General features: G+C 38.7%; 1 long non-coding RNA gene across 1 annotated transcript in view; it reads left to right on the forward strand.

Moving 5' to 3' along the window:
* The first annotated feature begins 2,538 nt into the window (after positions 1 to 2,538).
* LOC144376262 (uncharacterized) overlaps positions 2,539 to 22,522 on the forward strand; it is a 67,994-nt gene continuing 48,010 nt past the window's right edge. Inside the window, exon 1 of the long non-coding RNA XR_013436527.1 lies at positions 2,539 to 2,633. This is a non-coding gene — a long non-coding RNA (uncharacterized LOC144376262). The remainder of the gene's footprint in view (positions 2,634 to 22,522) is intronic.

A 22,522-nucleotide genomic window follows, 5' to 3' on the forward strand; every position in this document is an offset into this window, starting at 1 on the left:
GATTGAACCCAGGGTTGCTTAACTACTGAGCAACATCCTCAGCCTTTTTTAATATCTTATTAGAGACAGGGTCTCACTGAGTTGTTTAGTACATTGTTTTTGCTGAAGCTGGCTTTGAACTCGTAATCCTCCTGCCTCAGCCTTCTGAGCTACTGGGATTACAGGTGTGCGCCACCTGTTTGGTCTTCTTTCTTGTATCAGATATGCAGCCTCTTGTAGGAGGAAGCATATGTCTCTGTGTCCTTTCTAGAAAACATCCTGCTTGTTTCTCCCCTAGCTACATGGGAAAAGAAATGATCCCGTGGTAGTGAGATCTCAGGCCCCAGGGAGGAGATTTTCCCTCAGCTTCTCAAACACAGGTATCAACTGTCCCAAATTCATAGATGGACAATCCAATTGGGATTTGAATCCAGACTTTTTGACTCAAAGCATTCAACTGTCTCAGACATCCACAAATGACAATTATAAAACTCACTTGGTCCCATTTTTAGGCAACCAGGACCCTTTCATATCATCTGAAGGTTGGAACTTAACCTCTAAATCCTTCAGTTTAATAAGTTAAATAAGATAACAAATGACATTCTTTCTTTGAGCTACTTTGACATTGGTTTTTTGTCATTTGCCAATATATTTTCATAATGATATATGAGTTTTCCAAGTCTGCAACCAAGCATGTGTGCCTGAGAAGTAATAATAATAATTAACATGTTCTAAGGGTGAACCACATATCAAGTGCTATGCTAACGCTTTGCATATGTTTTCACATACCCTCAAAACAATCAGGTAGATATTGTTTTGTTGTGCTCATTTTCAAGATGAAGAAACCAAAGCACATGGCGTTGGTGTACTTCACAAGGTCATTATCTAGTGAGATTCTGAGCCAAGATTTAAGCCGTGGCAATCCGAAGCGCTCTCCTCTTATAACTGCATTAACATATTTACTTATGCATGTGGGTACACATGTGTATCTTAACTTCAGTGTTCAAGATAGGTCAGGGGGAAGAAGCTGGAGCTTAGTCATCTTCTGCAGAGGGACTGATTCCAGGATACCTAGCCACAGATCATGCTGAGAACTCCTTATGGGCAGAAGTGGCTGAGTTGAGACTTAGCCTATGGACCATGGATCAAAGCAAGGTTGCTTAGGGACTCGGAAAGTGATGTATTATAGCACTACAGGAAGCCCCAGTAAGACAAGAGGAGGATTTCTGGAAGTAGAGCCTAGCCCAGGGAAGGCCACAGGAATTAAATTGAAAGGTGTGTCAGTCTAGCCCCCTGGTGCCCACCCTGCTCTGTATGTACACTTTTAATTTAAGCAGTATTTAATTTATGGCTCTACATGATTTGTTTTATATCATCCATCATCTATTGTTAGGCATTCAGAATGTTTCTCCCTTCTAGTTATTATTAGTGATGCCACAGAAACCTATTTCAGAAATTCCCCAATTATTTCCTACATATAAAGTCCTTGGAGAAGACTTAGTGGATGAGAGAACACACATTTTCAATATCTGCGCTTGTTGCTGAATCATCCTTCAGAAAGTTAACCAGGAAACTTCTCTAGCATTCTCTGTAAATATATGCTTTATGTACTTTTGTAGTACTTATCAACTTTTTTTTAATCTTTGAAAATATAATTATAAGACATCTGATTTTAATTTGCTTTTTAAAAAACTGCACTTTTTTTGAGAGTCTTCCTATATTGGCCATTGGATTCTCAGACGTTTAAATTTTTTCTCTTATTTATTGTGCAGCATTGAATGTATTAGGCTATATTCTTTTCTTGCAAATGACAGAAATCCAATAAACTCAAGGGTTTATGGGATCTAGGAGTGCACCTGCTTTTGGGCAAGGCTAGATCCAGGATCTCAATTTGCATAATCACATAATCTCAATCTCTCTCTCTCTACCCCTTCTCTTTCCCCTCCCTCTCTCTCACCCCTCCCAATCCCCACCCATTTCCCCCCTTCCTCTCTAACTCTTCTCTTAGTCATATTCTCTGTGTGTAGTAGCAAAATAACCTTCGGCTTCCAGTTTTATAAGATGAAAAGAAAGTTAAAAATGAATGATGGTGATGGTTGTCCAACTGTGTGCATATAGTTAATAAAATAACTGTGTGCATATACTTACACATATACACTATTGAACTGTAGTATACTTAAAAGTGGTTGAGTTGGGAGCAGTGGTGCATGCTACATGAGTTCAAAGCCAGCCTCAGCAATTTAGTTAGCAAGGACTTCAGCAACTCAGCAAGACCCTGACTCTAGATAAAATATAATAAAAGGTCTGGGGATGTGTCTCAATGGTTAAGCACCCCTGGATCTAATCCCCAGTACCAAAAAAAAGTGATTAAGATGAAAAATTTTATGTTATATGCATTTGACCACAATTAAAAATGAAAATATTTTAAAAGTAAAAGAATATTACTCTATTATTTTCATTGTCCTTGCAACTAGTGATTCAGCAAAAAAAAATGTGGGTAGGGATTGGTGGGGGTATTAGTAATATTCCTTTCATTTTTCAGAATATACAATAGCTTAGAGCACTGGAAAGAGACCGATTGATTCATGGGGAACATGCCAACCCTGAGGATTCAGCCTGACTAAGGAGTGAGGTCTTCTGGTCATGTGCTTGAGGTAGGCAAGTTGAAATCATGCTATTGACAGTTTCATCTAGAAGTAAAGGATATTTTCCCAAGGGAAAATTATGCAAAGGAGAGAAAAAGCTTACTAAACTAACAAAAGATGACCTCTAAAATATTCTTTTTTAAAAAAAATGAGACATTTGCTTTTTTATTGCTTTGGAAAAGCTTTTACAAATTATTAACCTTTGAACTGTACTAGATAAACAGCATTTGTTTTCAACTTTTCAATTGTCTTTTCTCCTCCTATGAAAAGTTAACATTCTTGCACATGTCCTTATTTTCTTTTCTTTTCTTTTTTTTTTTTTTGGAAATGCACGCTGAGTTTTATTAATGCCTGTGATCTAATTGGATCTGATTAGAAATGGTTCGAAAATGAATAGAGAAAGAGGCGGAGATAATAAATAGGTTAAATTGTTAACAACGTTGAATCCAGGAGGTGGATAAGTGAGTGTTTATGGACTAACATTTCTACTTTGAGGGCAAAGAAGAAAGAATGAATCAGTCAACAGCTATGGGGCAAGTGAGCTCTGTATTGCACCTATCCTGCTCTCTGTAAGTCCCCCTGATGGTCTGTCCCAGTGGCCAGGTGGGGTTGGGGTTCTAGGTGCAACACTGTGGATTAAGCTTTGCATCTATTAGCCCTGGTGGTGTCATTGCTGTTGAAAGTCGTTTTTATTTTCAGGGTAGGGGTACCAGTGCCATGGAGAGGCCCTCAAAGCCTTACTTACAGGCAATCCTTGGAAAGATGTGCATGATGGTGGCCGTGGTGCTGCCCCATGACCCCCACATGCACTAAAGTACCATTTTTCATAGACTTCCATTTCGTTCAGAATATTTAGGTCAAATGAGAGCTAGCTTGTTATTAAAAGGGGAAAAAAAAAATCTTGCCCCGGAACTTGCTAACCTTGATTCAGATAAAGACGCGCAAACACTTTGGCAGAGTTCGCCCTGTTCAAAAGGAGTATAAAAAAAAAAAAAAAAAAAAAAAAAAAACTGGAGTCATCTTTGAAGAACACCAGCTTAGAGAAAGCAATTCTGACCCTGGAGGAAAACGATGAAAAGTTAGAGGATGAAATAACTTCCCAAGAATAAGGCTTGGATGAAGAGGGCTCTAAATACACAGAATGAAAGGAGCACTTAGTGGCTGAAATCAGGGGTCCATTCACTAGGCGAAGAATCAAGAGTCGCCACATCACAGGCACCATGGCCAGCTGAGCATCAAGCCAAGGAGCCCAGCCCCTTGGGGTCCCTCTCCCGCAGATGGACTTTTCTGTTAAACACGGTGTTTCCCTCTCCCTTCCCCTCGGGTCTCACCTGTCTGCCAGGCTATGTTCGCCCATTGCTCCCTCCGACCTGAATTCATTATTGCCAGTGGGTTCATTTCTGTAGGAGGACCTTCTTCCTCCTTCTGCTCCATCTCCCCTTCCTCTGGATTCCACACACCACCATCGCCTTCTCCTCCCGAAAACACAAGTGAATTTATTCAAGATTAACTTGGCCTGCAAACAGATCAAACACTGTACTTCTGGAACCATTCTGAAAAACTTGGTACCTCCTTTTGTCTCTTTTTTAAAAAAAAAAAAGTGGTTTGGGGCCAGTGGCTTGGGAGGCTGAGGGAGGAGGATCTCAGTTCAAAGCCAGCCTCAGCAAAGGCGAGGCACAAGCAACTCTGTGAGACCCTGTCTCTAAATAAAATACAAAATAGGACTGGGGATGTGGCTCAGTGGTCCAGTGCCCCTGAATTCAGTCCCCAGTAGCCAGAAAAGAAAAATAAAAGTATGGAGGTTATTTATCTCTGTTTATCATTTTAAGAAACTGCTGCTACCTGAAACATTATGGGACTCTGCTTCTCAGTGTCTTAAAACTAATATTTATATACCACTTGTGAGTATTACACCCATTTATTTTATCCTTTAAATATTATATTTTAAATTTAATCTCAACAATCATAGGAGTAATGAATGAACATGTAGTTCAGATGTAGGAGTTGCTTGAACTGACAGAATAGTTTTTATTTGTCCAGAGATGTATATATTATAGTCATAAAGCAACTGCAAATTTATTATTTAAATAAATAATCATCAGTAATTGGCCCCCATGAAATATCTGCATTCCCATGTTCATTTTAGCATTATTCACAACAGCCAAGATGTGAAAGCAACTTAATAAGTAAATGGCTAAATAAAATGGTATACAAATATACAAAGGAATTTTATCCAGCCTGTAAAAGGGAGGAAATCTTGCCATATGTGTCAACATGGATAAACCTGGGGGACAACGTGGATAAATCTGAGAACATTATACTAAGTGAAATTAGTCAGTAGCAGAAGAACAAATACTGCATGATTCTATTTACATAAGGTATCTAGAACAATCAAAATCATAGAAAATAAAATGGTGGTTGCCAGGGATTAGAGAGTCAGGGCAAAAGGAGTTGCTGAGCAACAAGTCTGAAGTTGTGGTTTAGCAAGATGAATAAGTTTTAGCAATATGCTGTATGTACAACATGGTGCCTATATTGGTCAACTTTCTGTTGCTATAACAAAATACCTGAGATGATTAATTCATAAAGAAAAAATGCTTATTTTTGGCTTACAGTTTTGGAGGTTTGAGTCTATGATTGGCCCCATTATTTGGGCCCGTGACATGATAACACATCATGGTGGGAACATGTGACAGAGCAAAATTGCTTACATCAATAGTCAGGAATCAAAAGGGAAAGGTGATGATTACAGGGTCTCACCATTCTCTTCAAGGGCACATACCCAATGACCTAAGGACCTCCCACACACTCCCATTTCTCAAAAGTTCACAACACCTCCCCAAAGAATCACCTTGGGTACAAAGTCTTTAGCATGTGAACTTTTGGGGCATACTTACCCCTGAACCATAGAAATGCCTATAGTTAACAATACTTCATTGTGCACTTAAAATTCAGTTAAAAGGGCAGATCTCTACACTACTGTTCTTGCTAAAATAGTAGGTAGGTAACAAATGATAGATAGATAGACAGACAGACAGACAGACAGACAGATAGGATGATTTAGAAGGGTTTTGTATGATAAAATCTATCAAAATATCAATGATTTTGTTCGCTTTTCTTCCATGTTTAGGAACATCCTTTACCTCTATGTTATGAAATCTTTCTTACAAATAGTATTCTAGAACATTTGTAATTTTGTAGCTTAATCCTTTATTGAAGTCATTGTGTGTGTGTGTGTGTGTGTGTGTGTGAGAGAGAGAGAGAGAGAGAGAGAGAGAGAGAGAGAGAGAGAGAGTGAGAGAGTGTTAAGGTAACACTAGCTACTGTAACATACAAAACTCCAAACTTCAGTGGTTCAGCAAAATAAAAATGTTATTAAAAATATTTCTCACTCACAATCCCAAATAGAGGCTAGCTGGATAGCATTTTGTATGTACATGCAAGCCTCCAGATTCCTTTTTTAAATTTTTCATTGGTGCATTTTAATTATACATAGTAGCAAAATTCATTATGCCAAATTCACACATGCACATAACCATCCTGGGTCTATGCCTGCCTTCAGGTCAATAGAATCCTCTCCAATATCCTAGGGGAAAGAATATGGCAAAGTGTTTATGAAAGCTTTATAAGGGCCAATCAAGGAAGTGATATTTGCACTCCTGCCCACATCCCATAGATTAGGACTCAAACCATAGACACAGTGAATGTCAAGGATTTCTGGGAATTTAGATGTGGTAACAGGAGAGAAAGAAAACAGGCTTTGGGGAACTCAGAGAATTCTCTGGCACAATGCTGTACCACTTAGATCTAAGATGAGAAATAGGGAGGGGTCTTTATTTGAAATTTGGGGCCACTTCCTCAATTCTCATCACTTAGCTTTAACTAATGTATATTTTTACCTCTCACTTGAGGTATTTGGTTGTTTTGGATTTTTAAAATTATTTTTGTAGATGCTGAAGGACCTTTATTTTATTCATTTATTTATATGCAGTGCTGAGAATTGAACCCAGTGCCTCACACATGCTAGGCAAACGCTGTACCACTGAACCACAACCCCAGCTCTTGTTTTGAATTTTTGTTTTGTTTTAATATAGGGTGAGATCACTTTATATAGTGAAATCCAATTTTTCCAATACCATCTAACTAAATAATATAAATATGTTTATAGTTCATTTTAAAATGGAAAAACATATCAAGTTTCCACAAGTCCTCTCTATGTTCTTCCAATGTTGTATTTGTCTGCTTGTTGTTCATTGCTACAATTTTTTTTTAGTTTTATTGATTTTATTTTTTTAAAACATATGACAGTGGAATGCATTACAATTCTTATTACACATATATACCACAATTTTTCATATCTCTGTTTGTATATAAATTATGTTGACACCCAATTCAAGTCTTCACACATGTACTTTGGATAATGATGTCCATCACATTCCACCATCCTTGCTAATCCCCTGCCCCCTCCCTTTCCTTCTCACCCCTCTGCCCTATCTAGAATTCATCTATTCCTCCTATGCTCTTCCTCCTTATCTCACTATGAGTCAGCCTCCTTATATCAGAGAAAACATTTGGCATTTGTTCTTTTGGGATTGGCTAACTTCACTTAGCATTATCTTCTCTAACTCCATCCATTTACCTGCAAATGCCATGATTTTATTCTTTTATTGCTGAGTAATATTCCATTGTGTATATATGCCACATTTTTTTTACCCATTCATCTACTGAAGGACATCTAGGTTGGTTCCACAATTTACTACAATGTTTTTAAGACAATAATTCTCAGGACTATAACACAATGTCCTCTAGGGCCAGGTCAAGGGAACATGGATGGCAGGCAGCCTGTTACTTCATCGTCCTCTCTGGATTGCAAAATTTCTAGACTAGATCTTCAGTTATGACATCATAATAGAGGTAGCATCAAGGCAAGCAAGGTGGAACACACGTGGTTTTCAAGCTACACAATGAGGATACAACAACTGGAGGATAAGGTGGGTGCACTTATTGAGCCATGACTGTGACAACCAGAATAAAGATTTTTTCTTCTGCCAGTGGAACAGGATAACATCTCCCATGTTGGTTTACAGAATTCAGAATTCTCAGTGACACATCATTTCCTTCAAAATCTGGCTCCAGCTACTTTTCCCAGTCTTGCTGCCAGAGCTCGCATTGTGCTCATGATCTCCGGTCCCTTATTTTACCTTGGTCAAGGCCAAGCACTTAATTTGCTCCCAGATTATTCAGCAGGGGTTGGGAAAATCCAGGAACAGAACACAAATATGCCTTTCTTTGGGTCTGCTGTGTTTCCCGCCATCATCAACATGGATCCTGCCTGGGAGATTTGTATATCTCAACTCACTATTTCTGAGCACTTGAGAAATATTGCATCAGCGAGCGCAGATACTGAGACTAGGGAGGGAGGCCTATTAATCATCTTCTTCCTTCTGAGAGAGTCCAGATTCTAGAACAGGTAGGGCACAATTCCTTCATCCTCTTTTCCTTCACTAGGTCATGGAGGTGAGGACAATGGCCTGATGTTACCTGAATATCTAGCATTAAAATCTACAAGGATTTACATTTAAAAATGCAATGGTGGGAGTCTCCTATTCACATCAGTGAACACGGGGTCCTTTATTCCCCTATCATATCACCATTCTGCGATATGTGTCTTGGAAAAAATGGGTACACAGTGGAATGTACTAGACTCAGGAACCACAAGTGTGATGATGTCCTTGTTGAGAATGTGGTTTCTTCTATGGAACAGAAACTGTGCACGGTCACAAATAGTATGGAGCACCTAGGGGTGGATAAGATTGAGCTGGAAGGTATGTGTCATATCTCGACCCTCATGCCTCTTCAAAATTCTAGAAGAATTCCTGCCCAATCATGAGAAAAAGGGAGTACGTGTCAAAATCTAAGATAAAAATCGACCATTTGCCATGCCCTTGGAGAATCGCAGGGAGCTCTGGATAAAAGGGAAATCTTCCCCAAAGTGTTTTATGAATAAGGATAAGAAACCAGGCACGAAGAACAGAAGCAGAAAGACAGAACACATTTGAATCCCTGAGTCTTTGTTTTGCTCCGGGATCATTTTCATTAAGGTCAGAGGTCACCCATCGAGGTCTCCTTTCTAGAAAATAAGATATGCTTGGGGTACAAAAATGTAGTCAGGTTGGAGAGTTCCCACATTGCCCCTGGTTCCAACATGTATTTCTTGGAATGTTCTTTTAACCTTCTTCAGTGAGAAGGAAAATGGTGTGGGGCCAGTAACAGTTGCTGACATGCTAGGGTTATTCTTGGCAGAGACCACGTTTAGCATCTTTCAACTTAGGGCCTTAAAATTCCTTCCAGGCAGAAGTCAGCTGGGTTCTGGTCTGGGAAAGCTTTGAGCTGCCTGAGGATATGATGCCGAGGAGAAATGACACAGAGTCACATGTGGGTCAGCAATCTGGGGCTGACTGAGGCGTGCGGCACCAGCACCTGACACTATTTTTAGGAATTTCAGCTTTCTATTGTTCTATTTGATAGCCATCTCTGTCTGGGTGTATTCCTTTGATATGAATTAAAAGTCTAAAATGAAATCCATTTTTTTACGTGTATGTTTACTGATCTTCTGATACTGCAGATATTTTTTATATCTATAAAATTCAGGTTCAGTTTTAATAATTCCCTTCGAGGAGAGGTCAGAAGTTCCTTGGCAGCCAACCTGAGGTTTGTCTTATCTCTCTTAGATGGTTCCAGGAATAAAGAGACTGCTCAGGCAAGTTTTGTGGAGTGACTAGTTGTCCTTATTCCAGAATATCTTTGACAGGAATAGAGGCCTCATCTTTCTAAAGTAGTTTGGATACCATTCAACAGATAGACTGTTTAACTAAGGGTCAGACACTTCACCCATATTTTTTTTCTTCTGTACTAACCAGCACCACCCTCTAATTCCGAGAAATGTCATAGTATAGCAGAAAGACCAGGAAATTTTGAATCCTGAAATTACCACCCATTATCTAGGAGAGATTGAAAGAATGGCTGATTTTTCTGAACTTCCCTTTTTCATCATGAAAGAGTTGATAGAAGAATTGACCCGCATGTACAGTATGTGAATGCGAGAGGTTTCATAAATTATATTTTCTCCCTCCTCTCCAGCCCAAATTCAAGAAGTACTGAATGTCAGAGGTGAAGGTCAATGTAAGTCCTGGAATAAACAAAACCTAGCATTCACTTAATCATTCACTCATTCACTCTATATTGAGTGCCATCTTGGTATTGTGCTGAGACATGGGAATCAGAGATCAGGAAGACTTGGACCCTGATATCCTACTCCCACCTCCACCCCTAGGGAAATTGGGCAGATGCCCCTGAACAGTGAACTAAGAAGAGCTCAGAGGCATCGCACTTGTGCAGTTTGAAAGGCAAAGTAGGACTTGGGTACCAAGGCCATTCCTGCTGGTTAGCATCCCCAGAGCCAGCCCTGAGCCATAGACCCCTCAGCCTCCTGGTGACGATGCAGGACCACTATTTTGCTGACTGACCCCTGCAGGGTTCCTGAGATGAAAGCAGCCTCACACTGCTCTGACTCATTGTGCAAACTGTAGGAATGGCTGAGACTTCCTTCTCTTTTTCACGTCCCTTTTCAAAAGCTTTTTGAGGGCGGATAAGATGACCTCAGACTAAAGCTGAAGGAGACCTGCTGGGTCTGCATGAATGTATTTGTCTCTTTCAGGCAGGCTGGGATTTAGCAGGGGAAGGTGACTGTGTGCTGCATGCTCTTGCCCAAGACATGGAAAGTGTTCATTTTTGTGTGAAATCACAGGAAAAAAAAAATGAGCGTGCCCTTTTTCTCTGGATGCTATAATTGATAACATCTTTAAGCTGTTTTTAGAAGCATAATTTTTGCTTCAGACCAATTAAAGTGTAAGTAGGAGAAAATAATATCATGCATTTTGTTTATGAAGGAAAAGCTTTCAGGGCAAGAATATCAGTTATTAAAGACTTACTAGTCGTCTACTAGTTGCTTTCCCTCAGTATGTACCTTGATCTTCAGTACCACAGTACAAGATAGCTACCAAATCTCCATTTTGTAAATTTGAGAGGTAAACACTTTGTCCAAGGTCACACCGTGAGTAAATGGTGAATCCAGACTCTACATGACTCCTAAGCCCATCACCTAGATGGCACTTTCTGCCCATGGTACCCAGTGCTAAGTAATATCAATAAAATATGTGCACAATATGTGGGATATAATTTATAATATCAGCATGGACAGAGTTCCACAGAAACCCAACCCTCAGAACAAATCATTCTCCAAATGGAGGCCATAAAATGCTTCATAAGTCTACCATCTCATTTCAGAAGCAAGACAATGAAGCTCAGAGGGGTTGTACCTTGCCCAAGGTGACAGAGTGGCAAAGTTGAGACAGAACTAAATGCTTAAGTAGTGCCTTTCTTACAAATAGGAACATGTCATCTCATTGTGCCCCAAAGTGTTAGAGCCTGCAGAGCAGCTAAGAATAATTTATAGGGTAACTAGACAGTAAAAAAAAAAAAAAAAAAAAAAAAAAAAGACTGACATTTGAAAGTGCTGAAAGGAAATTGCTTCCCAAGCCATTCAGTTTACCAGTTAACAAATGGCAGTTAACCCCTGCCTTGGGTCAAGTGTGAAATTAGAAGTTGAATGTGATTGTGACTCGATGATGCTTTAAAAGAGTTAATCTGTTTCCAATGCCAAGATGAGGGTGAGGAAGTTTGGGGAGCAGGTGGACTGGCAGTGTGGGGGATAGTAAGCACCCAAGCACTAGTAGATTCGTTGCTATGTGCTGACCCAGGTGCTTTCTCACCAATTGATGTGTCTGAGTGTTTGCAGCCATCTGCTGATTCATAACAAACCCACTCCAAAATTCAATGGCATAAAAACAACACTTAAAAAATTATGATGGATTAGGCAGGTCAAGAATTCAGAAAAGGTATAGCAGGGATGACTCACCCCTATTCCATGATGTACAAAGCCTCAGCAGGATAACTCAAAAGTCTAGTGGCTGGCTAGACACCTCCATCTCCACCTGACCTCTCCGGTGCACAGTCCGGCAGTGTCAGGGTAGTGAGACACTTTGTCTGGATGCTCAGAGTTCTCAACGATTAGGGCAGAAACTGCCAGTCCTTAAAAAGCTGGTACCAGGTCACATTTCTCATGACTTCAGCTCCATCCCACAGGCAGGGATTCCCTGGAGAGGAGCATGGAGGAGCAGGCTTTACCTAGTGACTATAGTAAGAGAAGAGGAATTATCACCTATGGGTGTTTACGTTCTCTTACCATAGTCATTAGGTGAAGCCTGCCAGAGGGGAGGTAAATTCTCATGCACTTTCAGCTCCTCTTGAGGCCAGAAAAGCATGTTCCAATAGCCTGAGGGCGGCCCTCTAACAAACAAAAAAACAACAACAACAATAACAAAAAAATGCAGTTTTAGGGAGTAAATACCATAAGGTCTGGCATGGTGGGTAGCTCTTGCCTGTAATCCTAGCTACTTAGGAGGCTGAAGCAGAGAGAGCAAAAGTTCTAGGACAGCCTGAGCAACTTAATAAGACTTTGTCTCAAAATAGGAAAAAACCTAGAATACAAAAAGCTGGGGTTGTAGTTCAATGGTAGCCCAATCTTGTGTCAATACCAAGTTACTGCCAAAAAAAAAAAAAAAACCTGTATAAGAATCCAGGGTGCAAAAAGACAATAAATGCATTGGAAGGGATCTAAGCAAAGCCACCATGTTCTATATAAGTCACTCAGTGTAGTGCATGGTCCATGGTAGCCCCTCAATAAATGGTAATGATTGTTGTTTGTTTGTTGTTTTCTGACACTGTTATTGGTATTATAAATTACTTCTGCTCCTCCAAATCCTGCAGGAAAGAACCTGGGTGAATAAAGTAAAATAGTTTCCTTCAAATCCAGGGCTCTCTTCAGCTTTGTTAAAGTCCCTCAGGCCCCATGACGGCTGCCTGTATCATCTGCTTCACATCACTGTTTTGACAAAAGGAAAGCTACCATTCAAATTCCAAAGCCAAGGTAAGAAAATAGGTTTCCATCTATTCATCTCCTTCCCAAGCCCCACAGCTCTAGTGATGTGTGTATCAGCCAAGCTGGCCCTGATCGGCCCAAGAGGCCTGTGCGATTTAGTCATCACCCTTTAGATGTGATAGTGGGGAGTTGGCACCAGCGTCTGACATTTCTCTGGAGTCACTTGGATCTCTCTGATGTCACTGCCTAGCATTTATTTTAGCCTAGTCATCAATATTTCAGTAACATGAAGGCAGCATATTGCATATGATCTTGGTTGCTTTTCTCTTTGAAATACCTTCAGAGCCTTGACTCAAGTTTATCCAGTAGAAAAATATCTTCAGTGTAGCTGCTGCTTGTGGTTCTTCTCATCCAGGAAAATCTCTTAAGATCTCCTTGTCCCATGGGTTTCAAAGATCATGGTGTTCAATGATGAATCAGCTAAAAGAGAAATTAGGAGATCCATTCCATTCAGAAGAGCCTCAAAAAAATATAAAATACTCCTGAATCTAACAAAAGAAGTGAGAGACCTCCACAATGAAAACTACAGAACACTAAAGAAAGAAATTTAAGAAGACCTTAGAAGATGGAAAGATCTCCTATGTTCTTGGATAGGCAGAATTAATATTTCCAAAATGGCCACATTACCAAAAGCATTGTACAGATTTAATGTGATTCCTATTAAATTCCAATAATGTTCTTCACAGAAATAGAAAATGCAGTCATGAAATCTATTTGGAAAAGTAAAAGGCCCAGAATAGCCAAAGCAATCCTTGGCAAGAAAAGTGAAGCTCCTCATAATACCAGATCTTAAATTATACTACAGAGCTATAGTAACAGAAACAGCATGGTATTGGCACCAAAACGTACACAAAGACCAATGGAACAGAATAAAAGACACAGAGACAAACCCACATAGATATAGTTGCCTCCTACTAGACAAAGGCACAATAAACATGCACTGGAGAAAAGATAGCCTCTTCAAAAAATGGTGCTCAAAAAACTGGAAATACATATGTAGCAGAATGAAATTTAACCCCTGTCTCTCACCCTGCACAAAACTCAACACAAAGTAGATCAAGGACCAGAAATCAGATTAGATCAGAAACCCTGCACCTACTAGAAGAAAATGAAGGACTCCAACATGTTAGCTTAGGAACTGACTTCCTTAACAAAACTCCTAAAGTGCAAGAAGTAAAATCAAGAATTAGTAATTGGGATAGAATCACACTAAAAATCTTCTTTACACCCAAGGAAAAAAATCAAGAACATGAAAAGAGAGCCTACATGATAGGAGAAAAATCTTTGCCACCCACAACTCCAGTAAGGCATTAATTTCCAGAATATACAAAGAACTCAAAAAGTTTAACACCAAAAAAACTAGACCAATTAATAAATGGGTAAGGACTCATCTCAAAAGAAGAAAAATGAATGGTCAACAAATATATGAAAAAATGTTCAACATCTCTAGCAATTACAGAAATGCAAATTAAAATGACATGAATATTTCATTTCACTCCAACCACAATGGCAATTATCAAGAATACAAGTAATAATAAATGTTGGTGAGGATGTGGGAAAAGGGTATATTGCTGGTAGAGCTGCAAATTGGTGCAACCATATCCACTCAATGTTGGTGGCTGCACAATTCACAGTAGCTAAGCTATAAAGCCCAACCTAGACGCCCATCAACAGATGAGTGGATAAAGAAATTGTAGTATATAAATACAATGGATTATTACTCAGCCATAAAAGAAGACTATCTCCGTAATGGACAGTATCATGTTAAGCGAAATAAGCCAGTCCCCCCAAACCAAAGGGCAAATGTTTTCTCGGATATATAGAAACTAAGGTGCAATAAGGGGGAAGAAGGAGGGGAAGAATACAAGTTCAAAGGATTAGACAAAGGGCAATGAAGGAAAGGGAGGGGCCATAGGAATAGGAAACACAGTGGAAAGACTCTGACATAACTTTCCTATGTATATACATGAATACACCACAGTAAATCCTACCATTGTGTACATCCACAAGGCTGAGGCCCTAATTAGAATAATATAGATTCCATGAATACATAATTTTATCAAAATACTCCACTGATATGTATAAGTAAAAAGAACCAATAAAAACTAAGAAAAATAAATCATGGTGTTATGGATTAAATAGTGCATGGATTAAATAGGATCTGATGAAGTTCAGATCCTATGTTCCTTGGAATATGACCTTATTTGTAAATAGAACCTTTAGAGAAGTAGTCCAGTTAAAATCAGGTCATTTGGATGGATCCTAATCCATACAACTGACATCCTTATAAAAAAGAGAAATCTGGACACAGACGAGGCAGAAATTGGAATGATACATCTACAATCAACCTGAGTTGCTAAGTCCTGGCAGAAGCTAAGAAGCGGCAAGGAGAGATTTCTCCCTTAGAATCTCTCCTCTGACTCTTTCTGGATGTCTAGCCTTCAGAATGCTGAGATGATAAATTTCAATTGTTTTAGATTACCCTGTTTGTGGTGTTTCGTTATGGTAACCCTAACAAACTAATATATGTGGAATCTCTGAGAACTCCAGACAGGTTGAAGGACCTTTACAAGTTGCTGCCCTAGTTCTCTGAGCCTTAGAACCTTATCCAGAAAATACAAAGAATGGAATTAACAGCCACAGCAGACTGTTTTACAAAGATGTGTACAACAATCCTTCATATCCCATGGGCTTTTCTCAATTGGTCATCTGGGCCCTTGCTAAGCCCTCCCCTTAATATGGTTGAGCCTGTGGCTCAAATGTAACCAACAGAATGAGGCAGAAGGCACTGCATGACTTTTGAGGCAGGACATAAAATCATTCACCCTCTCTCCTTGGACACTTGCTTGGCCTCTTGAGCCACCATGTAAGAAGCCAGACTCTCCTCAGGTTGCCATATTGGGAGGAAGCCTAGACCATGTGTAGAGGTCATAGATAGGTACTCCAATCTACAGCCCTAGTGGAGAGTCAGCAACTATCACCAGACACATCTATGAAGGTGTTCCTGATTATCCTAGTGGCCACTCATGAAGTCTCCCTGCCATACTCTTCCCATTTGGGACTCCAAATATCCTCAAACAAAATCATTTCTACTGGGCTCTTTCTAAATGCCTGACCCACAGATTCCATGATCATAATGAAGTGATTGTTCTATGCTGCTAAGCTTGGGTATAATTAACTGGGCAGGAATGTCAACTGGGGCATCAACTCTCCAAGGTAATTGCCAGATCTTACAGCTTAGAGTCTTAGAACTGGTCTGGAGTTTTCTGAGCAGAGCATAGAGAGACTCTGGGGAAACCAAGCCTGTCTATAAACCACATGAGGAGCTTGGGGTAGGCCCTGTTCCCATGGTCTTCTCCTCTCCCCTGCAAAGAGTTGAATAGCTGATACCAAAATAACTGTAAGCTTTCCTGACACCTTTGGTTTAATATCACAGCATCTCCATCAAGTGGGTGTGACCCTGCTTTCCACAAAAATTTTGAAGTATCTCTCATTTCACATTCTATTCAGTCTACAACTTCTCAGTAGCTTGTTCGATGGTTGAATTTCCTCTGTGCTCACTCCCTTAGTAACACTACATTACAATCATTTGGGATTAGATTTATTCATTCAACTTATTCATTTGTGTGCTCGCTATGTACAATTATTGTGCAAGGCTTTGGGGGCCATTGACAAGGTATACAGAGACAAATCAACCACTGATCTTGCTTTTAAAGGAATTTCTATTTGAATCAGAGATTAAGGTTACCCAAAGATCCCATTCAAGGTAGAAGGTAATATGCACCATAAAAGAAAGCAAAGAGGTGAAATTGCACTTCCTGATAGAGTGTGCCAATTATTCAGTTCTTGCCTCTCAGCTCCAAATCCACCCTTCCACCATGCTCTGCTTTCTGATATGAGACTACAAACTACATTTCTGTGGGCTCCTGGTAGGACCTGCCAATAGGGGGCGCCAGAGTCAGACTGCAAGCCTGGAGAGGGGAAAGAGATTTTCTTTGCAGGTTTGCTTTCTGTTCCTGTGAGCATCACCTAAGTGAGGCTTCTTTGCCCTAAGAGCTGCACTTTGACAATGAAAGTTCATTCCTGTAGCAGCGGCTGCATCAGTTTGCAGTCTCTCCAACATCACAGAGTTGCCTCATTGACCCTCTCAGTTCATGCTCATTCCCCCGAGTTCTGGAGCCTAGCCTCCCAAGACCCTCTATATTTGAATAATTCTGACCTCTTCCCATTGTTCCCTCAGTCCAAAGAGTGATTGCTGCAGTTGCTCTCTTAGTATTCCCTTTAACTTTTCTGTTGCCTTGCTTAAATTTCTTTATGTTAAATTCTGTTTACAAAACCTGGCATGATGTTGGTGAGCATATGGAGGAACTAGAATCTTTTGCACTGTTGTGGGAATATAAAATGGTGCAACCATTGTGGAAATTAGCATGGTGATTTATTAAATTAAAAATAGAATTACCATGTGATCCAGGAATTACCCTGGGTATGTACACAAGAGAACCAAAAGGCAGGTATTCAAAGATATATTTGTACAACCATGATCGGAGCAGCATTATTCACAATAGCCCAGAGATGGAAGAAATCCAAGTGTTCATGAGTGTATGAATAGTTTAACAAAATGTGGCACATGTATACAATGAAATATTATCCAGCCTTGAAAAGGGCGGAAATTCTGACACATGCTACAACATGCATGCACCTTGAAGACATTATGCTACAAGTAAGTCAGTTATAAAAAGATAAATACTGCATGTTTTCACTTCCATGATGTTTCTAGAATGGTGAACCTCATAGAGACAGAAAGCAGAATGGTGGTTTGTAGAGGCTGGAGCAGAGGAGAGTGCAGAGTAGTATACCTTTGAATTTTGCAAATGAAAAAATTCTGAAAGTTTGTTTCACATATGAGTATATTTAATGCTACTTAGCTATCCTCTTAAAAATGGCTACAATGATTAATGTTAAGTGTATCTTTCCATGGTGTAAAAAAAATTGGTATGATTTATGTCTTCTAAGTGGACACTAAATAGTGTGGCGATCAAGGAAATCTTTGTATTCATGGGAAAGATGGTGGTGGGGAGGGGTGGGTAATTGAATAAAACAACAGTGGCTTCACACCATAAAATGTTAATTGTTTGATCCTGCCACAGTTTGATGTGGCCAGAAGTGTGCATCTTCTCTATGGAGGTCACTCAAGGACTCGGCCTCTTTTTCTCATCTGAGACTACTGACTTCAACAAGTGGCCTTTAAGGTCACATTGAAGGAAAAGATGGTGTGTGGAGAACTGTCCAGAGGTTATATGGCCAAACTGGACATATAGACAACATATTTGCCAGATTTTTCAAGGGCCAGAGCTTAGTCATGTGACCTATGTGTCTAGGAAGGAGGTAAGTTAGTTTTCCCTGAAAGCACAAGAGGAAAATGAAATGAATTGAGCAAACACACAGCATGCCTGCCACAACTTCACAGAGAAATGTAGTATTGGGCTGAGCCCTGAAAATGAGTTTTATCCCATCTTCTTCCTCTGTATATTTCCTAGACATCAAGTTGCTTCTTGATAAGCATTTATTGTATAAATAGATAGTTGGATGAATCAAACTATAACTACCGAACTACAATGGGACTAGAAAAGGAGAACCGGTCTATTCTAATGTCCAGCAGAATCATTACCAGGTATCTTCTTCCAGGTTCTGAGAACGTAAGGCAAAGCTGATTGCCATTGCTCAATATATTGTTGTTCTTTCAGCATTTGACTGTCTAGGAAGCTGGTGAATGACTTGCTTCCACAGCTGAATGAGAAAATGGCTGGTCTTATGACCTAGCCTCACATGCTCCTAAATATCACCTGACTGACTACTCTGTTGGTCAAAGCCAAGAATCATGACTTCAAATTGAACATAGCCTGCTAGACAATGTTGAGTCCAAGCAAGAAGTCCCTTGCTGCTCACACTGATGTGTGAATTCTTGGTCTCGCCTAAATCCTGGCACAGGTGCTGGAAATGCTGAGAGTAGGTTGTGCCTATCTTGAGACATGCCTATCTTGATTCATGAAGTCTGTGGAAGCCTGCCCGTATATGAAGGCATTTGTTCTTTTCTTTTTTTTGGCCTGTTTGAGCACATATTAATAAAAATAAAGCCAATACAAGCAAAATGATGGTAATTAATGCTAATAAAGCAAAGAGCCAGATTGCTGAGTGCATCTGTTCAATCTGGCTTTTGAGTAGTTAGCAGGGGTTTTACCATGGGTAAGTGGGAGATAGTATATTTAGGGCCATTATCCTTTCCTAATGCACGTGCATTAGGAAATCTGGACAATAATGGCATAGTTTCTGTCCTTGGACTGGGCATCTGCCCAATAGGTTCGGTACAACAATATGATTTGGTCTAATTTTTTTATTATACCATTTCTTTCTTTCTTTCTTTGTTATTTGCTGTTGATCTTTTTCTTTAATTTATTTATTTATTCTAATTTGTTATTTGTTATTCTATTTATTCTAATGTTATGACAGCAGAATGCATTTTAATTCATAGTACACATAGTACACATAGACATGCACAATATTACATGTCTATGGTTGTACACAAAGTAGAGTCACACCATTCGTGTCTTCATACATGTACTTGGGGTAATGATGTCCATCTCATTCCACCTGACCCCCTACCCCTACCCTTCTCTTCCCTTGCCTTTGCCTTATCTAAAGTTCCTCCACTCTTCCCATGCTCCCCACCCTGGATCCCCATTATGGATCAACATCCTCCTATCAGAAAAACATTCTGCATTTGTTTTTGGGGGGGATTGGCTTACTTCACTTAGCATCGTATTCTCCAACTCAATCCATTTACTTACAAATGCCATGATTTTATTCTCTTTTAATGCTGAATAGTATTCTATTATGTATATATACCACGGTTTCTTTATCCATTCATCTACTGAAGGGCATCCAGTTTGGTTCAACAATTTAGCTATTGTGAATTGAGCTGCTATAAACATTGATGTGGCTGCATTACTATAGTATGCTGTTTTTAAGTCCTTTGGGTACAAACCGAGGATAGGGTTTATTCCTAAAGGTCATAGCTAGGTCAAATGGTGGTTCCATTCCAAGTTTTCCAAGGAATCTCCATACTGCTTTCCATGTTTTTTGCACCAATTTGTAGTCCCACCAGCAATATGAGTGTGCCTTTTTCCCCACATCTCACCAACACTTATTGTTGTTTATGTTCTTAATAGCTGCCATTCTGACTGGAGTGAGATAAAATCTTAGAGTAGTTTTGATTTGCATTTCTCTAATTGCTAGAGATGTTGAACATTTTTTTCATATATTTGTTAATTGATTGTATATCATCTTCTGAGAAGTGTGTCTGTTCAGTTCCTTGGCCCATTTATTGATTTTTTTTTTTTGGTGTTAAGATTTTTGAGCTATTTATATATCCTAGAGATTAGTGCTTTGTCTGATGTGCATGTGGTAAAGATTTACTCCCATTCCACTCTCAATTTACCTCACTGATTGTTTCTTCTGCTGAGAAGAAGCTTTTTTATTTTGAATTCATCCCATTTATTGATTCTTGATTTCATTTCTTGCGGTATAGGAATCTTATTAAGGAAGACATGAAAATTTGGGCCTACTTTTTCTTCTGTTTGGCCCAGGGTCTCTGGTTTAATTCCTAGGTCCTTGATCTGCTTTGAGTTGAGTTTTGTGCATGGTGAGAGATAGGGACTTAATTTCATTTTGCTGCACATGGACTTCTAGTTTTTGCAGCACCATTTATTGAAGAGGCTATCTTTTCTCCAATATACGTTTTTGGTGCCTTTGTCTAATATGAGATAACTGTATTTATGTGCGTTTGTTTCTGTGTGCTGTATTCTGTACCATTAGTCTACAAGTCTATTTTAGTGCTAAGACCATGCCATTTTTGTTACTATTGCTCTGTAGTATAGTTTAAGGTCTGATATAGTGATGCCACCTGCTTGACTCTTCTTGCTAAGGATTGCTTTAGCTATTCTGGGTCTCTTATTTTTCCAGATAGATTTCATGACTGCTTTTTCTATTTCTATGAGGAATGTCATTGGGATTTTGATTGAATTTGCATTAAATCTGTAAAGTGCTTTTGGTAGTATGGTCGTTTTGATAATATTAATTCTGCCTATCCAAGAACAAGGTATATCTTCTAAGGTCTTCTTTAATTTCTTTCTTTAGGGTTCTTTAGTTTACATTGTAGAGGTCTTTTACCTCTTTTATTAAGTTGATTTCGAAGTTTTTTTTTTTTAGGATATTGCAAATGGGGTAGTTTTCCTTGATTCTCTTTCAGAAGATTTGTCACTTATATACAGAAATGCCTTTGATTTATAGGTGTTGATTTTATATACTGCTATTTTACTGAATTCATTTATTAATTTATTTCTGGTGGAATTTTTTTGGGGTCTTCTAGGTATAGAATCATATTGTCAGCAAATATGGCTAATTTGAATTCTTCTTTTCCTGTATGTATCCCTTTAATTTCTTTTGTCTGTCTAATTTCTCTGTCTAATTTTTAGAGAACTATGTTAAATAGAAGTGGTAAAAAGAGAACATCCCTGTTTTATTCCAGTTTTTAGAGGGAATACTTTTAATTTTTCTCCATTTAGAATGATGTTGGCCTGTGGTTTAGCATAGATAGCTTTTACAATATTGAGATATGTTCCTGTTATTCCTAGTTTTTCTAGTGTTTAAACATAAAGAGGCGGTGTATTTTGTCAAATGTTTTTTCTGCATCTGTTGAAATGATCATATGATTCTTATATGTAAGTCTATTGATGTGATGAATTACATTTATTGATTTCTGAATGTTGAACCAACCTTGCATCCTTGGGATGAATCCCACTTGATCATGGTGCACATTCTTTTTGATATGTTTTTGTATTTGATTTGCCAGAATTTTATTGAGAATTTTTGCATCTACGTTCTTTAGAGATATTGGTCTGAGGTTTTCTTTCTTTGATGTGTCTTTGTCTGGTTTTGGAATCAGGATGATATTGGCCTTATAGAATGAGTTAAGTGTTCTCTTTTTTCTATTTCATGAAATAATTTGAGGGGTATTAGCATTAGTTCTTCTTCGGAGGTCTTGTGCTTTTCTTGGTTGGTAAGCTTCTAATAGTCTCTTCTATTTCAGTGCTTGAAATTGATTTGCTTTCCTAGTGTATATTATCCTGATTCAGTATGGGCAAATCATATGATTCAGATTTGTTGTACCTTTGATATTTCTATTTTATTGGAGTACAATTTTTCAAAATATTTTCTAATTATCTTCTGTATTTCTGTAGTGTCTGTCATGATATTTCCTTTTTACTCATGGATGTTAGTAATTTGAGTTTTCTTTCTCCTTCTCTTTGTTAGCATGGCTAAAGTTTTGTCAATTTTATTTATTTTTTTCAAAGAAACAACTTTTTGTTTTGTCAGTTTTTTCAATTGTATCTTTTGTTTCAAATTCATTGATTTAAGCTCTGATTTTAATTATTCCCTGTCTTCTACTACTTTTGGTGTTGATTTGTTCTTCTTTTTCTATGGCTCTGGAATGTAATGCTAGGTCATTCATTGTTGACTTTTTCTTCTTTTAAGGAATGAATTCCATGCAATGAACTTTCCTCTTGATAGTACCTTCAGAGTGTCCCAGAGATTTTGATATTATATCAGTGTTCTCATTTACCTTTCAGAATTTTTTAATCTCCTCTTTGATGTCTTTTGCAACCCTTTGTTCATTCAGTAGCATATTATTTAGTCTCCAGGTGTTGAAGTAGTGTCTATTTTTTATTTTATCATTGATTTCTAATTTTATTCTATTATGATATGATAGAATGCAGGGTAG

The sequence above is a fragment of the Ictidomys tridecemlineatus genome, chromosome 3, assembly GCF_052094955.1.
Source record: "Ictidomys tridecemlineatus isolate mIctTri1 chromosome 3, mIctTri1.hap1, whole genome shotgun sequence".
Taxonomy (NCBI): Eukaryota; Metazoa; Chordata; class Mammalia; order Rodentia; family Sciuridae; genus Ictidomys; species Ictidomys tridecemlineatus.